This window comes from Callospermophilus lateralis, chromosome 16 (genome assembly GCF_048772815.1).
Source record: "Callospermophilus lateralis isolate mCalLat2 chromosome 16, mCalLat2.hap1, whole genome shotgun sequence".
NCBI lineage: Eukaryota > Metazoa > Chordata > Mammalia > Rodentia > Sciuridae > Callospermophilus > Callospermophilus lateralis.
The window spans coordinates 57,092,328-57,107,183 of NC_135320.1; positions in this window are offsets into that span (position 1 = coordinate 57,092,328).

The window sequence follows — 14,856 nt, forward strand, 5'->3', positions numbered from 1 at the left end:
ACTCACCTGGCTACTGCCAAGGTGGTGCCTGCCCTTCCTCACCATCCTGCACCAGACCATAGAGCAAGGTGGTGGCTGCTCTGCTAGAGACCACATAGTTCATTTTATTCATTCATTTGGCAATAATTTTCCTGAGCTCCTGCCATGGGCTAGGCTCTGGAGATTGCAGTGTGCTTACAGCCTAGTGGGAAAGGCAGACTATAAACGCTAGCAACTGCAGAAAATTACAGCAATGTTATGTAAAGGCGCAGTGGGGACACAAAGCAGGGACCCTTCACTTGGTCTGGAGGTGCCAGGAAGGGTTTCCCAGAGAAAATGCTGTTTGTTTGAACTGGGCTGAGAGGCTGAGGTGGGATGAGGTGGTGAAGTGGGGTAGGCACGGGGTGGGGGGTGGGGAGCAGGAAGGAGTATTTAGAGTGGAAGACATAGGGTTCTTAGCAGCAGGAGTATGCAAAGTCTGGAGGGTCAAATGCTGAACTATTAGAGGAACCAAAGGCATATGTGGCTGAGGCATAGAGGGCATGGAGAGCAGTGAAGAGAAGGGGATCCTGAGGCATGTTGTTCTGTTCGTCCATCATGTTTTCAACAGGAAAATTTCAAACATACTGACGGGAGAAATTAATATAATGAACCCCCATACCTGTCACCTAGATCCCAAAATCATCAACTCATGGTCATGTTTTCTCTACATTTCTACCATTGTGCCAACTCCCCTGCCCTTACCCCCTGGATTATTTGGGAACAAATCCTAGATATTTTATCATTTCAAAAGTAATTTTTTTTTTGCAATCATTCTCCATTTTATTTTATTTTCATTCCTGTTGTAATACCTTCTCATGGTAAACAACCAATAAATAAATTCACTTGTTTGTTGAATCAAGATACCAATATTGAGTGGAAGAAAGAAAGGCAGGCATCAAGCCAACAATGAAGAGAACTGTCCACTATATTGGAGTTTGCGCTTTATTCTATGGGTGCTTGGAACTAAGTGCAAGGTCTTTGATCAGAAAGGGACATAAAGAGGTTACTCTGCCTAAAGCAGGGAGGAAGAAGTAGAGGGGGTAGTTGCATCTGCAGAGAGATTTTGGGGAGGCTATTTTACAAATTGAGGCAACTAGATTATCCCTGTGTGTGGGAAAGGGTAAGAAACTACAAGTGGAAGAAAACTAAAGACAGGGGGGAAAGTCCAACTAGAAAAACAGGAAGGAAAGCAGACAGTGAGAGAGAACAAAGAAAAGCAATGAGTCAGAGGAAGATGAAGGAAGATGTCTAAAGGAGGAGGATGCTGAGGAATACTGACTGAGAGGGGACGGAGCACAAAGGGCCTGAAAGGTTTTCACCACTGATTCTAACTACCCATGCCAAGCCAATGCCTGCTGAAAGGGGTTTGCCCATTTCCTGCCAGTTTTCTTTGCCTCAACGGGCAATGTGCCAACAGCACTCCAGGGGGTCTCAACATCAGAGCCAAGGAGGAAGGGAGGGATGCAGGGAAGGTCAGCAACAGTCATTCTCAGGGTCTTTGGGTATTTAAGGAGTACTGGACAATGCAGGGGAGGTGAAATATAGACAGGAAAAGATCTGGAAGGCGTCAGGCTGGGGGAGGGGGTCCAGCCCACTGGGAAATGATTCAGGGACCAACACTCTCCCAGAAAGAGCTGGAATGGGAACAAGTGCCAGGACACTGGGAAGAAGACCATTATCCCTGGCACATATGAGTGGTGTTTAATAGAATGCCCACCACTCAAGGCTGTAGTGGACACAGGCACAAGGAATGACGCAGCTAGCCAAACCCAAGCACACGCTGTGCTCCAGGTGTGGGAGCTACCCCTTGTTTCTAGCACTACCACCCCCATCATACTTTTGGGATTAGGGACTTGGTGAAGTGGATCTTGCAAGTGAATATTCTTTAGAACTTGAAGTGTGCCCGGCAGGTTACCAATGTTTGAGACATTCCTATTTTCTAAACTGGCAAGATTTAATGAGGATTCATGACCATCATTTGTTTTAGGATTGGGAAAACCAGGGGCTGCCTCTCCTCTGTGAGGCAGGCAGTGATGTGAGGGATTCCCCTACATACAGCCATCTCCCACTCCAGTCCTTCCTCTGTGGTGTAAGGGGGACCGAGTCCTTGGATGGTGGGTAACATTTGTGGTTTATGCTCATTTATTGGGTGCATTGGATCTCCAACATATCCTCAGCATGGATGAGGCAGGGTTTGTTTTTGTCTTTCTTCATTCTTCATTGGGACCAACGAGAGGCCACCACCTAGAAGTGTGTTTACTTGGCAGATTTCACTTCACCTGTGCGATGGCTAATCTTAGATGGAGGTTGGCAGACCATCTGGAAATTACCCAGAGCTGTGTTCCTGTTACAGTTCAGATCTTCCATGTCCCAGAAGAGGCCACATTCTCAGGATTTGGTCCTTATGGGGTGCTCTCAGGAGGTCGTGGAACTTTTAAGAAGTGGAGCCTAGTGAGAGGTCTTCTGGTCTCTGTGGACATGTTCTTGAAGGGGACAGTGGAACTCCAGCTCCTTCCTCTTGCTTTCTTTCACTTCCCAGTCATGAGCGGAGCCTCTTTGCTACACCATACACTCCCACCATGATGTGCTGCCTCACCACCAGCAATGGGACCAACGCCCAATTATGGAAGGAAACCTCTAAAACTCTGAGCCAAAATAAACCTTTTCACTTTGTCAGTTGACAACCTCAGGCATTTGTCATAATAATGAAACGCTAACACATTAACAGCTTTCATCAGCAGTAAAGGTAACTTTTAGAAAGCTGTCTTCAGAACTTGGGGGCTTGCTCTTTATGGGAATCCCTGTGCAATGCTGTGTGTGGCCAACGCTCCACAGACAAGGTTCGGTCTCTAGCAAAGGAAGACAATCCTGACCCAGGATCATGCAGAGATATACCCCAAATGTCTCTTGGTTTATTTGTGATATAGATGGACAAATGTCTCCAAAATTCTTTATAGAGACATTTGTATCAAAAGAGAAACTAACAGGGACAAAAAGGTGAGCAAGGAGGTGGTGGATGTCATTTATTCGTTCATAGCAAGAAACTGCACACATCTTATTGAAACAGGAGCAACCATTTAACCTATCTTGCCCAAGAACATTTGTCACAGTTACTGTGCACTTTGTTCTTCACGAGGAACAACCTCTGACATGGCTGTTTCTAGGGCATTCAGGCCCAATTGAATAATTTTCTTATTTCTCTCCTGTCCTTTCAGTTGGTGATGGATTGATCAGACATAAATGTCTGCCCTGTCATCTTAATATCTGTGCTCAAAGCCCTGAACAGTAGAGCAAAATAGTTCATCATGCTTTATCAGAGAATAATTCTAGATAAGAATGTGCTCTTAGAAACATGACAAGTGGATCATCCTTGAAATTTATAGGTCATAGTCACCTTAAAAAAAGGCTTTCAACAAAATTTTCTTATGACTCTTATGACTCTGTCTTGGTTAACAGAGGTGGGCCCGACCTTCACTTAGACTTCTTACAGTTTTAATTTGGACTCACCTGAGAGCACATTCTGCCCATGGAAAAAACTTGACTTGTCTTTTTCCTCTGAGTTCTGCAACATTGCCAGCCTGACATCCATTTTTACTCTGCTTCTATTTCTTAAAGTTTGATAGTTCAATAGTTTTACTTTTTGTACCAATATCCCTTTAGTAGGCATTCTACGGCTCCAGATATTCATACAATGAGAATTGTTAGAGCTGGAAAGAAATTGTGCCTCTGCAGTCTCAGATTGTCACCTACAGGGCAGAACTTCAGGTTACCAAGGAAACCAAATAGTCCAATGTTATTTGTAATACTAAGTCAAAAGTGCTTTTTGTGCATATGAAGAAACAAGGTCAAGACTTGGTTGTAGTTGCTGTGACAGAGGTCAAGAGTATTTTAAACTTATTTATAGCTTATTTCATATTCTGCTTGCTCTTCAGAGCCTATAAATCTTTTCACCCTTTATAGCTCATTTTTTACTTCTATTGTTAATCTGAAACTGGACCTTAGGAAGAGAATGCTATTACCCCCAGATTTTGTCCCTCTGATAAAGATATACTCTAAATGAGTGAAGTGGATATCCAGCATGTCCTCAGCATGAAAGAGGCAGGGTTTGTTTTTGTCTTTCTTCAATCTTCATTGGGACCAGTGAGAGGCCATCACCTAGAAGTGTGTTTGCTTGGCAGATTTCACTTCACCTGCATGATGGCTAATCTTAGATGGAGGTTGGCAGACCATCTGGAAATTACCCAGAGCTGTGTTCCCTGTTACAGTTCAGATCTTCCATGTCCCAGAAGAGTCCACGTGCTCAGAGTTTGGTCTTTAGGGGGCGCTCTCAGAAGGTCATGAAACTTTTAAGAAGTATAGCCTATTGGAGGTCTTCTGGTCTCTGTGAACATGTCCTTGAAGGGGACAGTGGCCGTCACAGTATGTAGAATTATCTATATTTCCAAATTATTATCTATATTTCCAAATTATCTATAGAATCCAAATTTAAGATTAGGAAGCCACAATGAGAACACCAGTGAAGACAAATTTGCTCACTGCCCCCAAGTTAGGATTGGCGTGTTGGGGCACTGGTTTCTGGAACACAGAGGGTGAAGTAGAGAGTGAGTTCCTGAGAATCCAGCTTTCTAATTTGGGTGGTGACACAAACCAAGATTTGGAGCATACAGAAGAAGCGATTTTAAAAGTGAAGATAGCAGGTTTCTCCGGTACGTGTGTTTGAGCAGCCTAGGGGGATAGGCAGAGGAAATATAATCTTTCCTGAATTAGCAAATGTTCAGGTTTCAACTGCCATGAAAGATGTTTATGGGATTTCCTTGACTACGAACATGGTGTGGTGAAAAGAAACAGAACATTGACTCTTCTGGGACATGTTCTGCCACTAACTAGTTTTGTGACCTTAAACAAGTCATGACTTTTCTGGAATTTCCTATTGTTGAAGACCCTGAAATAAGACTACTTTAAAGATGTCTTTCTGGGCTGGGGTTGTGGCTCAGTGGTAGAATGCTCACCTAGGACGTGCGAGGCCCTGGGTTTGATTCTCATCACCACATAAAAATAAAATAAAGGTATTGTGTCCAACTACAACTAAATAAAAATAATAAAAAAATTTAAAGATGTTGTTCAATTGTGACAACCAGGGCTGAAGGTGCTTTGATTCACTGTCTCCTTTTCCAGAGTGGCATATTTTCTCATTTAGTCAGTAATTATTTTTGCATGTTACCATGGAGGCAGCTATATCAGGTAGTCCAAAGGCTTTATCAGTTGATAAAGTAAAATCCTTGCCTCTGGGACAGAGTATTGTTTGCCTATTTTGTTGGAATCTACTGCCTGGTGTGATGGTTGTTCTCTAAAGTAGTTGCAAAGTTTAGACTTTCACCACTGGGAGAGTTCATGTGCCAAGATTTGTTGTCACACAAACTGAAGTAGTCTTCTTGGTTTTTGTTTTTTGGTACCAGGCATTGAATCCAGAGGCACTTTACCTCTGAGCCCATCCCCAGTCCTTTCTATTTTTGTTTTGAGATAGAGTCTCACTAAGTTGCTTAGGGCCTCATTAAATTGAGGAGGCTGGCCTTGAATTTTTGATACTCCTGCCTCAGCTTCCCAAGTCACTGGAATTATAGGCATGCAGGCATGCACCACCACTCCAGGTTTTTTTTTTTTTTTTTTTTTTTTTGGTGCTGGGGATTGAACCCAGGACCTTGTGCATGCAAAGCAAGCACTCTCTCAACTGAGCTATATCCCCAGCCCTTGTTTTTATTTTGAATAGTGGTGAAAATTACATAAAATAACATTTACTATTTTAAAACATACAATTCAAAAGCCTTTTGTACATTCACAATGCTCTGAGACCATCACCACTATCCAGTTCCAAGCTATTTTCATCATCTTAAAAGAAAAACCTGTCCTCTTTAAGCAGTCACTCCCCATTCCCCCTTCCCCAGGACCAACAACTAGTAATCTGCTTGCCTTTATGAATTTGCCCATTCTGGACATTTCATGTAAGTGGTAGCATACAGTAAGTGATCCTTTGAATCTGTTTCTTTCACTTGCCATCATGTTTTCAAGGTTCATTTTATGCAGGGACATGTGTCAGTACTTCATTCCCTTTAAGACTGGATAATATTCCATTACATAGAGACACCACACTTCTTTTTACCTGTTCATCCATTGATGGACATTTGAATTGTTTCTACCTCTTGCTGTTGTGAATAGTTCTGTCATGGACATTCATGTGCAAGTTTTTGTTTGAACACCTGTTCTTGGTTCTTTTGATTACATTCCTAGAAATGGAACTGCGAGGTCACATGGTAATTCTGCTTAATGTTTTGAGGAACTGCCAAACTATTTTTGAAAGCAGCAGGACAATTTTCCATTTCCCCAGCACCATATGACAGTTTAGGAAGGCATTTGCTGTCATTTGCCTGGAGTTTGGAGTAGGGTGGGGAGTTATGGGATATGAGGAACTGTTTCTCTCGTTCATTCTTTGACCATACCTCCCGGTTGTTTCTCTGGCTGAGCTTTCAGTTTCCTCTGGATCCTGTCTTGGACCTGCAAGTTTTTTGCTGGCAAAGTATTCATACTGCTTCTTCTGGAAGCAGCATTGATGGCATTCTGATTGTCCTTTGAGGAACCAAGCCTTCACTCAGTGCAGTTTTCTGGTGACTGTTATTACAGATACCTTCTCCATTACCTGCCAAAGTGAAGGCAAGAGGCTCAAACTCAGCTAACCAGGTTCTCTCTTCCCTTGGAAACTAAACCTTGGTTGAAAGAGGAAAGGATAGAAAATGTTGAAGCTGACCCTTGGAAGAGATTTTTCATGTGTCCTTATTATAGAAATCTTCAGAATTGTACTAGTTCCTGCCCCTTCTGGTTGTTTAACTTCTCATTAGATCTGTGAGCCATCTATGTCCTTCATAAATTATTATTTGCTTAATGGAGCCAGAGTCTGATTCTGTTGCTGTTAACCAAGGCCTTGGATAGATAGATATGGAAACCAGCCTGAGTGCTCTCCCTCATGACTGGGAGTCTGATGCTTTTCCTGTCATGCCAAACCTCATGTGCCTCCCACAGGGACTTAAGGATGACATTGTTGATGGACAATAATACATGGAATTAATTAACTTGGCTAACATACCTGGTACTGTTGTCTGAATGTGCCTTCCCAAAATTCATGTATTTAAAATATAATTCCCAATGCAACAGCATTGGGACATGGGTCCTGTGGATGTTGTTAAGGTCATGAGATTCTGCCCCTGTGAACGAGTCAATGCTCCACAAAGGGCTTGTGTGAGTGGGTGAATACCTGCACCTTCCGTTCATCTGCTCACTTGTCTATGGACATGGAACACCCGATGAGCCAAGCCTGAGCTCTCCATGTCTATGCAGAGTGAACAAGCCTACTTATCTTCCTGAGGACTAGGTACAGCCTGGTCCTGGTTTTTTCCTTTCCGTGTCAGTTCTGTGTTTACAAGTTCCCAACATTCTTCAGACCCAAGACCTTAATGAATTGACAGTGGAGAAAGCATCATATCTATTTTACATACATCTTTAACATATATTGGAAAGAGCACGAAACTCAAAATAACACCTGAACTCAAATCTTAGCTTTCCTACTGGCAATGTGGCCTTGGGCATCTCTTTCAACTTCTCCTGAATCCCAGTTTCCAGTTGGAGAGATGAGAATTGTGATGGTCCCTGCTTCACCTATCTCTCAGAGAGGTTTTGTAAGGATCAAATTAGTTGACTGTGACAGTAGCCTAGCTTCCAACCCAATTGTGATTCTCAAGGAGTAGGATCTGGCTTTTTTTTTTTTTTTTTTTGCATTCCAAGTATTTGACATGGCACCTGGCTCACAGAAAATGCACCATGTTGCTTGAATGAATCTACCTTGGGTGGGAGATGTTTCAAAACTCAACTAGAACTTGGAGTAAGATGGTCACGGGAAAAAAAGAACAGATCTGGGAGCATGTAGCCTCATTGTTCTGTAATCTTGTTCTTTGGCTGCTCTTTTAGGTTCCTTTATTCTGGACTGAACATTTAATCACCCTGAAAAATCTGTTTTTTTTTTTTTTCCTTCCCCAGTTGCTACTGAAACCGGAACTGCATGAAAGGGCAGCTGAACAATTCATCCGTCTCTCTGTGGCTTAGATGGAGATGCAACTTCACTCTAAATGAGATTTCCAATGACATACAGGCTCCAGGGGGGATGTTACAATTTCTTGGTCACACGTTACAGGCATTGTTCTAAGCTTGCAGGAGAGCTTTTGCTAAGCCCAGCTGCCTCTAGGTTTCCACCAACGGCCTGGGCAAACTGCCAGTCCTCTGCCACATTCTTTCCAGACCGGAAGGATTGCTGAGTAGTCCTCACAGATTTTTCTAGTTTGAAACTACCCAGCAGATATTGGCATGTACCCTTGGAATGAGGCAAAGACTGGGAAGGATTTTAATTTTTAGTTAATCAAAATTTTAAAATTTTATTGAGGTAAAATTTATATATGATAACAATTGTGGATCTTAAGTGTATAATTGTATAAATTCTATTAAATGCATACACCTGAGTCACCAGCTCCCCAATCAAGATGTAGAACATCTCTGTCACCCCAGAAAGCTGTGTTCTATTTCTTTCTTTTCAATTTTTGCTCCATCTAGTAGACAACAATAGTGATGATTTCCAACACCATCAGTGAGTTTTGCCTTGTCTAGAATTTTATATAAATGGAATCAAATGTACTCATTTCCTACCTTTTTTACATCCAGATTCTTGTTTTTGATATTAAGCCTTGTAGTTGCATATATCCATAGTTCATTATTTTACATTGATGATTAATGTGTCATTTATAAATATGCCACAATTTGTTTATTCATAATGTTTTATATTTATCTTTTTGTTGCATGTATCAGCATTCATTATTTTGTTTTGTTGGGTACTGGGGATTGAACTCAGGGGCACTTGACCACTGAGCCACATTTCCAGCCCTATTTTTTGCATTTTATTTACAGATAGGGTCTGAGTTGCTTAGTGCCTCACTGTTGCTGAGGCTGTCTTTGAACTCATGATCCTCTTGCCTCGGCTTCCAGAGCTGCTGGGAGTCTGGGCGTGCACCACCATACCCGGCTTCATTATCTTTTTTTTTATTGCTGTGTAATATTCCATTTATATAAATATACCACAGTTTGTTTAGTTGAGGGGTATTTAAGTTGTTTCCATTTTTTGTCTATTATGAATAAAGCTTCTATAAGAATTTCTGTAAAAGTATTGTAATGAAGATATATTATACCTAGTAGTGGAATTTCTGGGTCATGTGGCAGGCATATTCTTAACTTTATAAGAAACTGTCAGATATTTTTTTCCTAATGGTTATATGTTTCATAATGGTTGTATGTCACCAACAATGTGTAAAGCTCCAATTTTTCCATACCCTTACTTACACCTGTCCTTCTTTTAATGATTTTAATGGGAGTGACATGATTAATATCTCAGAGCATCCATGGAATTTTAATGGAATATTTGTTTGCTGCCCATAGCTTAGGCAGGACAGGTGAAAGCAATAGGAAGACCCTGGTAGCAATTAAGGATTCTGGTATTCCTTCCCCTTCTCTCTGCATCCTTCACCAAGTTCTAATAACATGTCCTTTACAATGTGAAGGAAATATGACCTTTTCCATTTTTAGAGTTATTGCTATCGTTAATATCCAGGCAGTTTCTATTTTGGAGTTGAACCCTTGAACCTGGGCCAATTGCTGTTCTAGAAGTGAAGGGGTCCTTATGCACCTCAAGAAAGGTGCCTTCCTCTCACCTCCATTTCATGATGGCCTTCTGACCTTCCATCAGGATTATAATTCACTGAAGTATGCAAATCAGATCAGATCAGACTCCCAGGCTCTTCAATTGTTTGGAACAGAAAGCACTTCGGGTGATAAAGAGGATTCCCAGGAATCATAGAACTTAATCTAGTTATTAAGAATCTAGAGCTTCCCCAAAAAGATGACTTGAAGGTTTTCAAGCTAAAACATGTCTCTGTGTAGATTCTGGGACATTCATCTTCAATCCCGGGTTTATGGGAGCTCTCCAGGGTACTGGACTTCTGCCTGAAGTATCTCTGACAGCAGACACCAGTGCTCCATGTCTGCATCCAACCACTGTCTCCATGTGTCTTGAATGCTGTCCTTCTGAGGTCAGCTTTTAATTCCAACCCAAATTCAGAGGACGATATTTAACTTATTCCCTCTGTTTCCATCTCCTCAGCCACTAGTTCAGGACAAGCTACTTCCAACTTAGTGCTTTTCAAACTCTGATGTGTAAAAGAATCACTTGAGGATCTTACTCAAATACATATTCTGATTCCAAGTAGGTAGAGAGGACCACAGCTCTGTATATCCGACAAGCTCCCATGGGAATCTGATGCCGCTGGTCTGTGGTCTAACTAATCTTCCCACTTCCATTCTTGTCCATCAACATTAGGTCGGGGTGTTTGCCATTACTTCTGCTCAGGACTCTTTTGGATGAGGCTGCCTTCTTATAAATCTTTAGGGCTCAGCTCAAATGTTTACTTCTTAGTCCAAGTAGGAAAAAAAAAACACATGGAGAAAGAAACATATCTATTTTGTTTACTGTTGTAATCCCAGCATAGAGTACATACTCAACAAGTATTTGAATGAACAAGGATAAATACCACAAACGCTACCCTCGCTTGTCTTGATTAACATAGTTTTTCACCAGTTTCAATTAGATAACTCAATTTTCTCATTTGTACTCCAATCATTGATTGTCACATTCCAAAATAATTACCTTCGACTTTCTAACTTTAGGATTTCATGCTTGCTTATTAATATTATTCACCATTAGCTCATGAATCCAAAGAACTGTTTTTGTTGTCTTATTCTTCTGTTTTAAAAATGAAAATTCTTACTCCCCATTACTTCTGAATAGTGTCCAAGCACTTAACAGATTTCATTCACACTGATGGTCCCAACTAATATCCTTACACTATACATGCCCAATACAGCCAGATTTTTAAAAGATTCCCATCAAAAGTAGAGTTTGATTTCTCCATCACTCAAATATGGGTTTGTCTTGTGATTTGCTTTGGCCGACAGAACGCACTGAAAATGACAGGGTACCAGTTTTAGGCCTAAGGCTCAAGAGGCCTTGCAGCCTCCACTTGGTTTCAGGACTTCCCATGAGAATGCCAGCCTGGACTGACCTGTGGAAGATGAGAGAGCTCATGATGAGGCAGGAATGGGGAAAATTGTCCTGGTTGAAGCTAATTTTTGATCAGCCTTGTTTGGGGTTGGGGAGAGAAGTTTAAGACCACCCACATATTTGATCACTCACTATAAGCACTCCTAAGTCTCAGAAATTGTGCTCATAGTTATGGCTTACTACAGAAAAGTGACACATTGCAGGATCAGCAAATGAAAATGACACATGAGGCAGAGATGGAAGAGCCCAAGTGCAGGCTTCCAAAGTTTCCCTCCAGTGCAGGAGGACACACTTCTTATTCTGTTTTTCAAACAGAAGAATAAGACAACAAAACCAGTGCTTCAGGTTTATGAGCTAATGATGGAGGTCTGCATGGAACACACTTCTTCCTCCAGCAATGATATTTAGTAACCTGTCACTGTGTTTCTATGTGCTTTGCCGCAGTCTGGCTGGGCATAATTCAGGAGCCACTTGTCAAAAGAAGCTAACTTTATTTTTAGAACCACACAAGATAAACAAAACAGCTCCTCAGGAAAAAACCCTCAGAGCCCAACTGCCACCACCGGCTTCCCACAAGCCACACACCCCAACAACCTCCTCCTCCCACAATCCTCCTGCTCTTGAGGCCGATTGGCTGGGTCTCATGGGCGGAGCCAAAAAAGTCCCCCAATGAGCAGCTCTGTGGTCTGAAAGGGCAGGGAAACACCCCAATGAGCATCACCGCAGAGGAGCCAATCAGCTAGATGTTGCTGGGGCCGCTGTGAGCCAATCATCAGCTGGCAGTCTGAAAGTTTGCTGGGGCCCCTTCAGCTCATCAGCTGGCAGTCTGAAAGTTTGCTGGGGCCCCTTCAGCTCATCAGCTGGCAGTCTGAAAGTTTGCTGGGGCCCCTTCAGCTCATCAGCTGGCAGTCTGAAAGTTTGCTGGGGCCCCTTCAGCTGTGGCTCTCAACAGTGCTTCTATGTGGAGAAGCTTACTTGAGACTCAGAGTCCAGGGTCTTTTACTGGGGACTGGTCACATAGGCAGAGGATGCTTAGATAACCAGCTACAATTATGGAAAGTTCATCCTACTGCAAATCCCATTGTTTGCACAATCTAGGTAAGCTGGTGCAGAGGGGTTCAGTGCCCAGGTATGCAAAACTGCCTCCTTGGTTGGTGTGGTAAATAGAATGAGTGAAGAATGCCCTCCTGAAAATTTCTAAGTCCTAATACCCAGAATCTATTAGTATGTTACATGACAAAAGGAACAGTGCAGCCGGGTGTGACAGTGTGCGCCTGTAATCCCAGTGGCTTGGGAAGCTTGGGAGTTCAAAGGAGGAGGATTGTGAGTTCAAAGCCAGCCTCAGCAATGGCAAGGTGCTAAGCAACTCAGAGAAACCTTGTCTCTAAATAAAATACAAAATAGTGCTGGGGATATGGCTCAGTCGTTGAGTGCCCCTGAGTTCAATCCCCAGAACTCCCTGACCCCAAAATTGACATTGCACATGTGATTTAAGTTGAGGATCTTGAGATGGGAGGATTTTTCTGGATTATCAAGGGTTTAGGCCAAGGGGGGTGGAATTTGAAAATGCTGTGCTGTAGGTTTTGAAGACAGAGGAAGGAGTCATGAGCCAAGGGAATGTAGTTGACCTCTTGAAGTATAAAAAGCCAAAGAAACAGATTATTCTGTAGAGTCTCCAGAAGATATGCAGTTTAAATTTTAAACCTTTGATCTCCAGAGCTATATGATAATTTGCTTGTTAAGCCACAAAGTTTATGATATCAATATCTATATATTTATATATAGATATTGATATCATAAACATAAACATCAGAAATAGAAAACGAATACAATTAGTAACAGGGAACATTCTAAAAGTCATGTTCCCAAACAGCATCCAAGGGTCATCTCTGTAAGCAGACATCATCAATATCAGGCCACATCAGGTCCAGGATGTTAATTATCTACTTCTTAAGCCTATAGCTAACTAATTGCCAAATATGTGAGCTGGAGCAGCCAAGATCAGCAGAACTGTCTGCCCAACCCACAGCAGACTGCAGAAGCATGAGTGAGCTGAGTCTAAGCCAAAAGAACTTCAGTGTTGTGGTCAGTGATATTATTATCTTGGGCAATACTATCATTGTAGATAACAATACATGCTCATTATCTTAAACCACCAGGTTTTATTATGGTTTGATATGTAGCAATAGCTAATGAATTCATGGAATTCAAAGGCTTCAAGCAGGACTAGGGATGTAGCTCAATGGTAGAGCATTTGCTTAGCATTCACAAATCCCCAGTAACAGACACACACACATACACACACACACACACACACATACACACACACCAAAGCCTTTTGCTTAATCCATATATTCTATCTTATTTCTTGTTCACAAACTTTGTTTTATTTATGCTAATCTATTTAATATCACCCAAATAATTCTTGTTCTGTACTTCACTCTCTATCATCCCTGGATCTGGGATGCCTTTTACATTCACAGTTTGGCCTACTATTTCAGAATGTAATTGACAGGCATTTGGCAAGCATTTTGTGAACATCCAAGTTTCCAAGTCTAGTGAGCTGATGCCATTTGGAATTTGGTTAGGATCATGCAGTGTGTTACTAGAATTAAACAGGCTTGTAAGTCCTTGCCATCTGCAAGCTCTCAAAAGAACAAATACTTTTAGAAAACACTCCTCTTAGATGAGAGACAAGAGTTGGTCAGAGAGCTGCCAAAGTTATTATCTTTTTTTTTTTTTTTTTTAATTAGTGAGAGGGAGGTGTATTGATTGAGCACTTCTGGAACTCTTATTTCTTCAGCCTCATGCTAAGCTGTCTGGTATTCTCACTGGCACGTTGATTATTACTGTATTTATAAATATTAAGAGCTTCTCTGGCCAGAAGTTAGGCAGCTCGCATTTCATTTTTGTATAAGACTTAAAGCCAGCTACAAAGGCTTGAAACCAGCCAGTGTTCTGAAATAAAAGACGCAAATCTTGTGGACAATCACAAAGTAGCAAGTTGGCAAATGCTTGCATTGGGTTGTAAAAAGGAAACACAACCACCAATATTTATGGAGTGCTTACTGGGTGCTGAGCCTTGGGTACAGTAATGAGAACATAGAGGTAAATAACACAGAAAGAACCCTTAATCTTGTAGAATTTATAATACAATATAAAAACAACAATAATTAAAATCCAGGGTGAACCATTTCTCTAGGTCAGCAATGATATATAAGGGCATTTGAAGATTAAAAAAGAAAAAAAGATCCTCATAATGTCATCCTAAGAATACCCCAGTATCCTTTGTGTAAAGTGACCCATTTATTTCTAGTTTTTGTGCTACTGTGCCATGATAGTCCCATAGTCAAGAAATATTTATTGAGTATAGCTATGTCTTAGGCACTTTGGTGTTTGACACCAAGGAAAATACAAGAGAGACCAATATATTAAAAACCCATAAGTCCCCTGCCCTCACAACTCAATCATTCCACCTAAACATTAACAGCAATAAGAACAAAACACCTGGACCACAAAAATGTAGTTCATATTGCATTCAATCAATTTAATCAGGATGTTTTAGTAAGTCAGCAAACACACTGATAGACATTATGTATTTTTTTTTTATGGTCAAGTTCTTTGATAAAGAG